This window comes from Lactuca virosa, chromosome 1 (assembly GCF_052849685.1).
Source record: "Lactuca virosa cultivar CGN04683 chromosome 1, Lactuca_virosa_CGN04683_v6, whole genome shotgun sequence".
Taxonomy (NCBI): domain Eukaryota; kingdom Viridiplantae; phylum Streptophyta; class Magnoliopsida; order Asterales; family Asteraceae; genus Lactuca; species Lactuca virosa.
In genome coordinates this window covers 238,567,178-238,582,189 of record NC_136426.1, presented here as the reverse complement: position 1 = coordinate 238,582,189, position 15,012 = coordinate 238,567,178, and the positions used below count along the sequence as shown (strand labels likewise).

Here is a 15,012-nt window from a genome sequence, read left to right as displayed (position 1 = left end):
AACTGATAACTCTGATTCCAACAGATGCATTGATATATATTTGAAATCACAACCTAATGGTCATATGAACCAGTAAAAGCTCCATAAAATTGGTTGTTTGTTTATCTGGATGCATCATGATGCCCTAAAATCTTCACAAATCAACTAAGTTGTTGTGCCATTTAAAATTTTAACATGTTCTCTTGTTTGGTGCCTTGTTGCAGGATAAAAAACACATGTTCTCTTGTTTGTAAGATATGTTTATCTATGCATTGCTTTTGTGTTGTGTCTATTACGCTTATTACATTTATATATTCATTGCTTTTGTGTTGTGTCCACTAAGCTTATTATATTTAAATTTACATTTATGTTTGTAAGCACTTAGTTAAACATTTATAGTTGACACTTTCAATGTGTATTATTCGACATATTTAATGTATTATTAGACAATGTTCATTAGTAATATGTATTTGTATTTAATACTTTTTTAGGTTTATTAGTTTTATTATAATGTTATTTGTTGTGTGGTTGAATTTTAATATTATTAGCAGTTTAATGTAATGAGTTTTTTCAATATTTTGGACAGAAAAAACATGATTGTTTTTATAATTTTTTGCTGTTTTTTTTAAATAAAAAGTCATTACCTGCGGATTACCTATAGAAAATTCGTAGGTAATGTGAGTCGTAGGAAATCTGTAGGTAATAAAGTCAATGTTAGTCAAACTGGGCTCCGTTGGTAATCCGTAGGAAATCCGTAACTATGTATTTCCGTAGCTATTCGATAGGAAAGTAGTCAACTTTAGTCAAACTTGACTCTCGTGAGTAATCCGTAGGTATTCCGTAACTATGGCTTTACTTAGCTATTTTGTAGTTATTTTACCTACGGAAAAAACGTAGGTATTATGTAGCTAGTCCGTAGGTATAAATTTCTCACGGGCATTTATGCTACAAACCTTTTTCCGTAGCAATTTCGTAGGTATTGTCTTATACATACGGAATACCTACGGATTGTGCCGTAGGTATTACCCCTGTTCTCTAATAATGTTACTATATGTTATATGAATTTGATAGATAAATTAAAGCTTGCATAATTCTTAGACTAATGCTTGTATAACTCTTAATAACTATTCATCAAGTATATCAAAGTCAAACGAAAAGTAAACAATGGAAAAAATATATACCATCTCATTATTATGCTTCAGCTCCATGGTAGCTGCCAACCTTTGAACTTTCTTGATGCAAGCGAAGGAAACAAAAATACAATTGTTGGAGCACCTCCAAAACATCACCAAAGAACAATAACTTCCACCTCTTATTTCCTCCAAATCTCATATTATATTCTAAAGGAAATCTTTTGAATACCACATGAAATACTCGCCAAAACAGATCTCGCACATTTCCTATATTGTTGAATGAATGCACTGGTAAGTGTAAATCATCGGAAGACGTCACCGGAAAAGTACCGTATAGTCAAACTCATATCTGATTTGTAATCGCATGTGATTGTTGATAGCTTAAACGAAAATCTTACCGGAAAACTCTTAAGGTCTCGATCTCTAATCTTCGAAAGATGGAGGCGACAGATCTGGTGGTTTCACTGAAGATCGAAGAAAAAACAGATGAAGATTTTGTTGGGAATCTTAGGGTTTGTGGTGGAGATCTGGATACCGACTTGGATCGTGATATCACTTTCCGAACTGATATTTCTACCCTATGCCTGGGTTACAAGAAATTCAGCCTAGGATAATCCCAGTGGACACTTACGTTTCTAGGCACAGAAAACGTAAGCCAATATGCTAAAGGGTTCTGTGAATGTGTGATGAAAAACAAGAGCTCAAGAACGTCCCCCCCCCCCTTCTGGAAAGGAAGAGTTGTTTATATATTAAACACGATTAGGGTTTCATTAGGGTTGGGCCGTCATTAGTTGCTTTGGAAGCAAGTAATATTAATCCGGATTAGGGTTACCAAAACTAACGAGTTACTTTAGTTTTACCATAATCACCCTCAAGAAATTGAGTTTTCCATTATGTTACGTTAGTAATATTAATCCGGGACCCCAGCCAGGGGCTTTGCCCCTTGGACCCCGCTAGGGGCGCTGCCCCTAGACCCCACCAAAGGGGCGCTGCCCCTTTGGAAACCCCGGACCCGGGGGCGCTGCACCCGGACCCCCGACTAGTCGTCAAACCGGCTTCTGACTCGATCTTATACATGTGTGCACTCCGCACAACCCCGTACATATATTAGAGTACAAATCATGAAGCCACTTAGCTCACATGTTAGTTCCAGTTACTTAAAATGACATGGTAACACTAAAATCACCAACAGATTTGGTGTTAGGCTGCACCGGAGGTGGTGGTTCATGTTAGATCTGATGCAAAAACGACTTCTGTTGGTCGACTACAAGCATGAGTGGTAGCATAACAAATCAACGAGAGTGACAATGACGGTGATAATGTCGTCGGTGTCGTTGACGTAGACAGTGGACAAATCCAAAAGAAAAAATAAACATATTTTTATATATTCTTGCAAAACGTGACTCATACATCCAAAAAAATTTCTTTTATTTTTAGAGAACCAAGATGACTAGTTCATTTATCTCATCACATATATTAATGGATTATAAATGAATTATTAATGGATAACTTTATCCTTTCTTATAACTTCATCGCCTGATCAGCCACAAGTTCACACAACCACGTCCACCGAGGAAATGTATAAATGAGTGAAATCAACCTCTCCTTAACTTTTAACCTTCATCACTTTACTTGCCTCGAAGTCTCAACGTGAAAGCTTTCAGCGCCAAAAGAACAGATTTTAGACTCTCTTTAGCCTCAGTATCTATTAGATTACCTTCATCGTCGAACTTGGGAGGACCTTCAAACGCCTTGAGGAAAAACTCTGGCTTATTAATGAAATGAAGATCAAGGAAAACACCATTTTGCCGGAGACTATACTGTGCCAACCCTCCGCCAAACCCACCTCCGGCACTAACAATAGCAGCACCCTTATCGGCAAACACGTTCGGTGGTCTAGATGCCCAATCGATTGCGTTCTTCAAAGGTGCTGTGACCGTGTAATTGTACTCAGGAGAAGCAAAGAGGAAACATTCAGATTGAAGAATCTTCTGACGAAATGCTTCGACCTCCGGTGGAAATTTGTCGTCGACTTCGAGATCTGTGTTGAGCATCGGTAACAGCGATATGTCGACGTTTACGATCGACATCCCGTCGATCGCTTGGGTGGCCAATTCAATGGCGGCGCGGATGAGGCCATGATGGAAGGAAGCTTTGCGAGTGGAACCACAGATGGCAGCAACGTTGATGATCGGTTTGGATGCTAACGTGGAGTCCATTGAAATGAGTGGAATTATTGAGACACCCTGCTGTTCTTTTAATGTTGAAATGGAAAAGGAATACTCGCTTTTTAGGTATCGGAACAAGGGAATTTACCGTACTACCCTTCTAATAGAATCAATATTTTCAAAATAAAATTGATTGGTACGGTTCATATAAGGGTGGACGGAATCATTGCGGGAAGAGGGAGCGGGAGCCTTCCCGCACGACAGAACACCGGACCGTTGCTGCGGGAGGCGGAGGTGCGGGAACCGGAGAGGGGAAGATACCCCGCGTTTTCTCTCCCTCTATCATTGGCCGGAGCAAAGTTTTTTTTTTTTTTTTGTGAAATAGCCGTTGATTAACGGTATATATATATATATATATATATATATATATATATATATATATATATATATATATATATATATATATATATATATGTATGCATTTAAACCCAAATTTTTTTGCTTTTTTGTTTTTTTTTTACCTTTTTAAACACCTATAAATACTCAACTATTTACCTTCAATCAACATTCAAACAAACCCTCTATTCTCTCTATTTTCTTCTAAAAAAAAATGAATCCCGATAATCAAACCCCAACTTCCGATCGAAGGAAAAAAAACCATGGTTCGAGTTTAAACATCCCTACTCGAAACATTTTTGCTATCGATTCATCACCACAAGGAGTTTATTGCCCCCAACTCGATGCTCCCATTCAATCCCCACTGCAATTTCAATACCAAAATGTTGGACAATATTACCCGATCCAAGTTCCAAATGTTACGCCGCAAATGTTTTCAAACTTTGCTGTGTTTCCGGATCAACAATCGCCAAATCAACCTCAACCCCAAACCCAAACTCAAACTCAAACCCTAACCCAACAACAACGCCAACTTGTCGATGAGTTGGATGACTCGTAAGAAGAAGAGATGGTTCCCGAAACTCAACCCACACCACCCCCACAAAGACGTAAAGGGAAAAAACAAGCGCGCGAGGGTGTCGCACAACCGGGAAGACAAAAGCCGACAGCATGGCTTCCACAATAAGAGCTGGTTTTGGTCAAAGCTTGGGCTGACATTTCTGAGGATTCGATTCAAGGAAACGCACAACCTGGAGACCATTTTTGGTTTCGCATTTTGGAACGGTTTCGAGAGGAGCTAGAAAAAGGTGACGACTACCGTACGAAACATCAATTGAATTCGAAGTTTCGAGAAATAGCAAATGGGGTTTCAAAAATAAACGGGTTATATAACAACCTAAAAACCCAACGAAAAAGCGGCCAAGGCGACGAACAAATGCTTCAAGAAGCTTTGCAATTTTACCTTGAGGAAGTCGGAAAACCATTCAAGTGGCACGATTGTTGGAAATTATTGGTCCGATGTCCTAGGTGGAAAAAATACGAGCAAGATTTTATTTTTGGAGTCCAACAATCAAAGCGAACGAAAACGGGCTCTAGTGGTTACACAACCTCCTTCGATGTTCGGGTCGGTCTAGATTTAAATCAGGATGACGAACTCGAGCTAGAAGAAATTTTCCGCCCAATGGGTAGGGACAAAACGAAGAGAAATGGAAAAGGGACTTCTTCGGGTGCATCTGATTTTAGCATGGACGTTGACGAAATGCGGAAAATAACAGCGTCGTTTGATCGATATAATCTTAATTTCTCCAAACGTTTGGCTTTCGACAAAGAAAAAGAAGAAGCAAGGAAAAAGGAGCGGGCGAAGAGACAAGAAATGAAGGATATGAAGTTTTTGATGGAAAACACCGATCATCTCTCGGGACCGGCTCTTGAGCTCGTGATGAAGAAGAGGGAAAAAATTCTGAAAAAATATTTTCCGTAGGTCGTTGGTTTGTTTGATTTTTAGTTTGTGTTTTTTTTTTAATTTTCTAGTTTTTTAAATTTTAGGTTTATTGTAATTTTTATTTTAATTAATGAAATACATTTTCTTTTTAATTAAATTTTTTGGTTATTTTTAATCTAAAAATTATAAATCATAAAATCAATTAATTTTATTTAAAAAATAATAATAAAATAGTGAGGGAAGTGCTTCCCACCTATTTCTTAAGTTTTAGGCGAGGGAAAGAAAAGTGAGGGAAATGGTAGTATGGCCCACAAAAAGTGAGGGAAGCTTCCCTCCCATACCGTCCGGTCTAACAATCACATCTCTCTCTCTCTCTCTCTATATATATATATATATATATATATATATATATATATATATATATATATATATATATATATATATATATATATATATATATATATATATATATATATATATATATATATATATATATATATATATACACACCAATGCAAAGCAGTGACGGCGAATTGTTCACTTCGGTAAATACTTTCCTTTCAATGAATAAATTTTAGTTGATATTTTATTATTTATAAGCCGTTTTATATACGATGAAGAACTTAGCTTTGAAATGTTGTAAGTTTTTTTACACTTGCATTTAGATAAAACATGAGGTACTTAGATATGTATTCAAAACAATATCTTTTGGAGAAAAGGTTAAAAAATTTCCAACAAATTGCTCACTTTATCCACTTTTTGCCACTCTAAATTATCTTTATCCACTTTTAAGTAAATAATTTTTTAAAATCCCTTAGTTTTATTCATTCAACTTATTTTGTCCATATTTAAATAAAGAACTTTCAAAAATTATCCCTTTAACCGACCATCGCTTTTACCGGCCTACATGACTACAATACTGTTTTAGGAATGTTCGTTATCTAAAATGGGCAAAAATAAGTTGAGTAAAAACTATATGATTTTGAAAAGTTAATTAGTTAAAAGTTGACAAAAATAACTTGAATGACAAAGTGGACAAATAGAAAAGTCCTTTGGTCTTTTTAACATTTTCCTTATTTTTTTAGTGGAATGTGTGGTTTGTCTTTTATCATTTGTATTTAAAAATGTTGTTTGGATCACAATATAAGAACAACGTACAATGTAATAAATGAATGAGTTTCTCAAAGAAGATGAACTTGTTGCAAGCTACTTATTAAGTTTCTTTAAAACACCATTCCATTCTTGCATTTTCACCATGAACAATTGCGTGAATCAAAACTTTAATCTTTTAATAAACTAATACAATAATAACTAAACTAAAAAAGAATCAAATTCATGTAAATCAAGAATAAGTCGGCCACCAAGGAAGCTCTTTTCCACTTCATGTGTTAAATCTTATCACACAAATTTTTATTATTTTAAAGCTCATATGTTTTTGGAAAAATAGTTTTTTATAACCAACTTGATCAATGTGTGGTGGGACACAATATTGTTGTAAAATAACAAGTCATGTACTCAATGGATTGATACGCATAATAGGCAGCCAAACCTGATAATAAATTAAAACATAAAAAAAAAACAAAACATGAAGAGGCTAATAAGATAACTTTAATGTGCAATTCTGACTTGAGGCTAATAAGATGATTTTAAGAGAATATTTAAGAAGCAACACATGATATATTTAAGAATGATTTAGAAATTCTAAATGAATTTTCTTTTATAAAAAGTGGGGTCGGAAAAATTACCAAATCATATGATTTCCTGAATTCCAGCTGATCTATTGACAATCTAGAATTGAGAATAAACTAAAAATTTTGCTTTGATTGTTCTACTTTCACCTCTATCTTTCCCTTGATGATCATTACACAAAGTCCATTATTTAAAATACCACATTGCATTTCAAACCAGCAAATAAGGAAAAACAAAAGCATATATAACAAAATGGCATGCAATAAGTAAGATATAAGACAATGATTTGAAGGTGTGGCTGATAGTGGTGAAACAGGTTGCTGATGGTGGTGACGCGAGAGGATGGAGAGAAAATTCTATATGGATAGACACTTGTCCCCTCCAAATCCCAGTACAATTTCTATTTAAGTGTCCTCCAACTTGAAAACAAATAAAATGTCCATTCAATACATATAACTTTTTTTTGACTCAATTCACATTAGGAGAGAATAATGTGTTATACTTGATTTTTGTGAAAAACCCAAGTGAAAGGCTCATGAACCCAGTATGTGTGATGCTGTCATAGAACCAAGAAAATAACTTCAGCTCAAAATCGATACAAACAAAAATACAATTTACATGTGGTTAAATTAAAAAGTTTCAATATAAGCATATAAAAACACTTAAGATGCGTAAAAACATAAATATTACAAAGAGTTGACACAAAACGATGTTCACATAAGCATATAAAAACAATTTACAAGTGGGTAAAAGTTCCAAAAACAAATGTGTTGTTTAATACAACTTGATAACCGAAAAGATGTCTTTACGACAAGATGTGACCGTCTCTACCAACCATCAGAATAACATTCCATGAAACATGAGGTCTATAGAGCAAATATGAAAGAATATAAATCCAAAGAATCGGGACAATGGGATTTTTAGATCTCTTTTTTATAAAGAGACCCTAACGCACAAATTGATTAGATTTATAAGAAGTGTAGTTTGTACAAACTGAAATAGCTATGAATTAAAATAATGTAAAGAAGCTTACCTTTCAATATCTTTTTGTGTCTTCGGGAGCTTATCAACAAACTGAAGATATGTAGCTCGTTAGTAGCTTTTTTACTACATCATGGATAACTACAACATCACCACCAACATATCACAAACAGCCCATCATTTCCCTTCAAACCAAATCAAGAACTATAAATATTGTAGTCATGGATAAATCAAGAAAAAATATTAATGAAATAAAAAAATATTAAAATCTGAAATATAAACACACAATTACATACCTAACCAACATTCATGCTCCATTTCATAAAATCTTATTTCACAATAGCTCTAGTGCTTTGCAAATACTCTGTTTCACTTAATCAACAACTTAGAAGTGTTAAAATCAATAATAAAATCATTTATTTAAAGCAACCTACCATAAGTTAAAAAGGGCTTTTCCATTTCACGAATACTTGAAAGACACTTGACATATACACATAGGGATTTATTAGGTTTCAAATCAAAAGAATAAAATAATGCATGAACGCATCCTTATCAAACAAATGTTACATGTATAGAGAATGTGAGAACCGAATTTGTTACCTTTTTTGCGTCACAAAATGGAAAACCTGAAGCGTGAATGCATCCTTAACAAATAGAGACTACGAGGGTGTTTGGCTAAGCTTATTTAAGCTCCTTTTTGAACTTATTACCAGTTCCACACTGGTATAAGTTAAAAGGAGTGTTTGGATAGAAATAACTTATCAAGGTGCCATACCGGAAATAAGTCAAAATCTATAAGTAACTCCCCCCTAACTTATTAGCTTATAATTTATAAGCTATAAGTTGAAAAGTGCTTATGAAAAATCATAAGCTTAGCCAAACACCCCCTACAAGTGGAGAGAAAGAGGCTTATTGATCCAATGAACAACACATCTGCATCTGCAACAATAAAATGGAGCAAGCAATCTGACTTATTTTGAAGTAGAAATGACATATTTGCATTAGAACGATTTCTAGAAAGAAAATATGATTCCTGGATAAAAAAATCTTTTATTTCACCCACCGACCACCAAAATATATCCACCGAACCTCTAGAAAAAACACCTCTTCCACAGCCCCGAGAATACCATCTCCACCTCCCTATTCACCAGAACAAACCACCCACCTTCTTCCACTATCATCACCATCAAAACCGACCACCACAGCTGGGCCTTTAGCAAAACAGAACACCACCGTGAGCCATAGTCGAACAACTTTACTCGAGCCACTATATAGTCACCTGTTATATCGTAAACAACCCCACAACCTCTTTCAGTCGATTCAGGCTTCACCACCATAACCATTAATAGAAGAAATACTCGTACACCTTAACCAACCAAGCCAAACAACTGATAAAAACCACAATAAATATTCAAAAAATCAAAAAACATAAACTCATGCATCTCTTTTGCATATACAGATGGGAAATAAAAAAACGAAAACGAACCTAGTAATCACAAGGAAAACCTAACGGAAGGAAGATGACAGTGATGGCGTTGAAGCTCAAGTACACAAATGATGGTGAGAGAAGCAGCAGGTTGTCTGTGAGTGAAGAAATAGGTCACGACATCTAGATTTTTCTAGAGGGGATATAAATTGTTTTAGGAGAAAGAATTTGTATTTCAAAACTTGAGTTCACATGAGAGAATAATGGAGCCTCTTCGTTTCTAGCTAGGGTTTTGAGAAAGTGAGAAAAAATGGTTAGAGAAAGATATATATATATATATATATATATATATATATATATATATATATATATATATATATATATATATATATATATATATATATATATATATATATAGGTAAAGGTTCAAATGAGAACCACAAAAAATTAAGAACCGTAATAACCCCATTTTATAATCAGATCAACACACATTACATACACTCTTACATGGTTATTTTCTCTCTCATCTCAAACTTGAAGAACACACAAACATTACCACCAGTTAACCACCAACCACCACCCTTGACTGCCACCACCTCCTACCGCTGGCGAACCGCCGCCGCCTCCTACCGCCGACGAACCACCGCTATCAGATCCACAAGTTCCGGTTGGCTCCAGATCTACAATTTCAGCTTCAGATCTACGATTTTCCTCTTCATATCTACAATTTCAGCTTCAGATCTATGATTTCTCTCTTCAGATCTAAGTTTTTGTCTTCAAATCTACTATTTTCGATTTCAGATCTTCGATTTTCTCCTCTGGATTATGAGCTTCGGTCAGCGGTGATAACCACCACCTTCCTCCATCGCTGTCGATCGTCATTTGGTTTCAGATCTGAAGTCAAGAAGTTGTTTCAGCTTCACTTTCCCTCTCTAAAACACAAAACATATCAGATCTAGTGTAATTTGGTTAGATCTGATAGTCGACCTTATCACCACCGACCACCACCTAACATCAGCTATTGTGCTTCGTTGGAACACCAAAAAACGTCACACTCTGCTCTGAAGTCCAGATCTAGTTCGTCTCCAGATCTTCGACGTCCAAATCTGATGGAATACAAGAAAACTTCTCTGATTTGCTTCGCCGGAACAATAGATCTGACGGAAATCACCGCTAACAGATCTGAGATCCATATATGATGTTACCACCATCGATGTGACTCCACCTCTACAATAACCGACGTCGCACCACCGTTGTTGCTACCTACCATCAGTGCTCATGGATCTGAAGCAAGGGAACAATCTCAGATCTGGATATAAGATGCATTGAAGGTGTTTGATGAAATGTTTCACCAAAACCAAGGTATGTTTTTAAACGTTGAATAATATGAATTAATTTTTGAACTAGTTTCTTAAGCTGTGAATAAGCGTTTTTTTTATAATTATTAAGTTGTTAATGCATGGATTCTATACATATCTGATTGTTTCAATTAGAAAAAAATATAAGGTATGAATGCCTGATTTTTATAAGTATTAAGTTGTGAATACATGATTTTTTGTAAGTATTAATTTGTGAATGTATGATTTTTTTTTTCATAAGTTTTAGTTGTGATTAAATGAATTTTTTATAAGTTTTAAGCAATATATGTATGAATTTTTATAAGTTTTAATGTGAATTTAAACGTATTTTTATTATATTAGTGTTTTCTCAAATAATGTGAATTTAGGTTTTATAAGTTGTGAATTGTGATGAGTGTGTGAACTACAATCTAATATAACCTCCAAGCTCCAAACATCATCAGATGTAATTTTAACATGTAAATATATTTTATTCAACTGTGAATTTGTGTATTAAATTGTGAATTAAATATATTAAGTTGTGAAATAAGTATATTAAGCTGTTAATTTTTTAAAGGATTTTATTTTTTCTTCTAAAATATAAGATGAAAGAAGCATTATATATAGATTTTATTTTCTCTAATTTTGAATAACATGTAAAACTTAGATTGTGAATATTATATAAATTATAATTTGAAAGAAAAACTAGCCCACATATCTGAAGGTATAAATATAACTATTAAGTACAGAATATGGATGTGAATATATAGTTTTTGTATATTAAACTGTGAATTTAATATATTAAGCTGTTAATTTTGTGTATTGACTGTATTAAGCTGTGAATTGATTGTATTAAATTGTGATTTTTTTATGAATTTTATGTTAAAATATAAATATTTGTATTAATTTTCTTATGAGTATTTTTTTGTGAAGTAAATATATAAGAATGTATTAGTTTTTATAATTGTTGCATTAAACTCTAAATTAGAGAATTAATATGTTTATTAAGCTGTGAATATAGTATTAAGCTAACAATGTATGATTTTATATACAGATTTGGTTTGAAAGGAATGATGGTTACGACGTTGACATAGATGGATGGTGCTGATATGTGGTAGTTGGTGGTGGTGGTAGAGTTTGGGTTTGGCTTTCCTAATTAGTGAATTGGTGATATTATGATTGTAATAAATTCTGAATTTTGTATACTAAACTATGAATGGATTGTATTAAATTTTGTATTTTGTATAGTTTTTGTGTTAAAATATGAATCGATGTATGAATTAAAATATTAGACTGCAAAAATTACAATTTTGCTCTTTTTGTAACAAAAATACAAAAAAAAATCCGGATTTTAACATGTTTAATAAGTATTGTGTACATATTTACTTATAAAATGGGGTTCTTACGGTTCTTAATCTTTTGTGGTTCTCATTTGAACCGCTCCCAATATATATATATATATATATATATATATATATATATATATATATATATATATATATATATATATATATATATATATATATATATATATATATATATATATAGAGAGAGAGAGAGAGAGAGAGAGAGAGAGGCTCAAATGTTTCTAACAATTATTGTGTTCCTGAACGCACCAATCAGAAATTAGCAAAAATTAAATAATATATAAATATAAAAGGGTATTTTGGTAAACTTAACACATCTAATTATGGTAAAAGAAATAATTCAATTAATATCCCCTAAAATAAAGATATCAGTTAAACCCTACAAAACCATCGTTTTCATCACCATCACCACAGAAGGCCTTGAAATCGCCGACCACAGTCAGGTTTTTCAAAACCTTCGTACCACACTTCCATCATCACCAACAACAACCATCGTCGACACCGTTTTCCATCTTCTCCTCTTTGTCGATATCCTCACTGTCGACACAAGTCTCTGCATCTATCGAACCTACCCCTTTCTCAGATCAGATCGAAAGTGATTTGGTGGATCTATTGATTGAAGTTTGGACTTGATGAGTTAATCGGTAATACATAAGATGCCTACTACCATGAAAATCACTCCCTTGTTCATTCAGCGAATCTCAAGCTTGAGTTTAATGGTGAATATTTGTAATGGGCTACTGAAATTTTGTCAGCAGCCAATGGAATCATGAATCTTGTTCTTACTTTGAGGTAACAGCCTAACATCTCTTTTTTTCTTTACCTAGATGATATTGTTATAAACTCAATTCTATCCTGCTTTACATTAATTTAGACATCGAAGATTTCCAAAATCGTTATTGATTTGGAATTTTCGTTTACAAACAATAACATTCTGCCATGGCCTCCATGTGTTTGATAAATGCCTCAATGAAAAAATAGTTAATAATCTTTAATGTTTTTACTTCGCTTTGTTCCTTATTCTTTTCAGGACCATATAACTTAATTTAGATTGGGTTTGATGCCCTTTTCATAACAACAGGTTGATGCTAGTTGATTTGGATTAAATTTGGAATTGTATTCGGTTTCTTCAATCCATTTCACGCTCTTTTATAGTTGGTATGAAATTAGATTAGATAGATTTTTCATTTCTTGTTCCTACATGATTCAATATTGTTTGGTTGAGTTTTGGAAAAGTGGATTTTGCTTGCAAATTACAATGGATTTTGCATATGTGTGTTGTTTACTATTTTACTGGAATAAGAAAATAGTGGCATGCAATGGATTCTGTCAGAATGTATTCTATGTATTCTATCATATTCTATGTATTCTTCCAAAATATATAAAGTGCGAGGAATTGCAAGTAACATGCTTTTAACCATTTTTAGTTTTTGTTTTATTTGTGATAGGAATAGATGGAAGAATGGGTTGAAGAATTACATTCTTACGATAATATATCACATTTTCATAATAATAGTTAGAATCAAGTCGATTATTTGGACCATTGAAGAAGATCAAGTGCATTTGTTCAATAATTGTATATTTAAGAATGCAATTTTGTAAGAATTTTATTCATTTTTTATGACATTTTGTTAGAATATGTGTAATTATATTAAAATGTATAAGTCTTTTATTCTGTAAGAATCAAGGTTCTAAAAAGCTCGTCATGGCTCCAAGGCTTGAACCTGCCGTCAAGCTTTAACAAAACACCGTCTTAACTCATATATATATATATATATATATATATATATATATATATATATATATATATATATATATATATATATATATAATAGAATAATAGTTGAAAATACGTATAAAAACATTAATTATATACAAAATTGTCGCCTTAAGTCACGCCTTACAAACGACGTGGCTCGCTAAGGCTCGGAAAAGCTTGAGGCTTGTCATTGCCACCAAGTTATGCCTTACGTTATTTAGAACCTTGGTAAGAATATGTATTAATTTGTATTTAAGTTCAGATGCCTATGAATAGATATAAGAATGTTGTTATTATTCAACTGGGGGTTCAAAAAAATGATTCTTTAATAATATTCTAATAAAATATCATTCTAACAGAATCACAGAACATCATTATAACAAAATAACATTCTGATAGAATAAAATCGGTTTATGCTTACAAATTACGTTTGAAATTGAATTAGTTTAAAAAATCAGATTTTTTAAAATAAAGAGCATTAATTATCCCCTAAATCTCGAATTTTCCTTTTTTAAATTTGTCTGAGTTGACTAAAATACTCTTATAATGAATTTAGATGGTATTTTTGTGTTATCTTTAATTTAATAATATTTTTTAATCACTTACTTGAAATAACTAAAATGATTGGTCCACAATCAACCATACATGCACACAATACTTATCAAAAACACAATAACCTAATCATATATATATATATATATATATATATATATATATATATATATATATATATATATATATATATATATATATATATATATATATATATATATATATATATATATAGGCTTAGGTTCTATGGAAAACAAAAAACCCTAAACAAATCATAAAAATCATAAAAATACATAAAAAAATACTTAGAGATCACAAAACTTTTTTTTGAATTTTTTTTTATGAAAAGATCGCATGTTTTTAAATAAATTTGCTGGTTTTTTTTTTGAATTTTTTTTAAAGTTGATTTTTTATTTTTTTTACCGAATTTATTAAAAAACTTGCGATTTTTTTATAAAAAAATTAAAAAAAAAAAAAGTTTCGTAATCTCTAAGTATTTTTTTATGCATTTTTATGATTTTTAGGGTTTTTTTTGTTTTCCTAATAACCATTCCCTATATATATATATATATATATATATATATATATATATATATGAAGGATACGAGACTAGTAGTGATACAATTGTTCAATTACTAGGTAAAAATAAAGAGATATAAGACCATCCGTTATTTCCATCACTAACCATTATAGTGGTGGGTGTCACTGATGGGTTTTGAGCATTACAACAATCCTATGGTGTACATGCAACCCTAATTGCTTTGGATCTAAGTTTTTCTCGATT

The 15,012-nt window shown here is 32.5% G+C and overlaps 1 pseudogene; it reads right to left on the bottom strand.

Annotated features, from left to right (window-relative positions):
* Positions 1 to 2,465: 2,465 nt before the first annotated feature.
* LOC145165478 (NADPH:quinone oxidoreductase pseudogene) lies at positions 2,466 to 3,380 on the bottom strand (annotated as a pseudogene).
* Between the last annotated feature and the right edge of the window lie 11,632 nt (positions 3,381 to 15,012).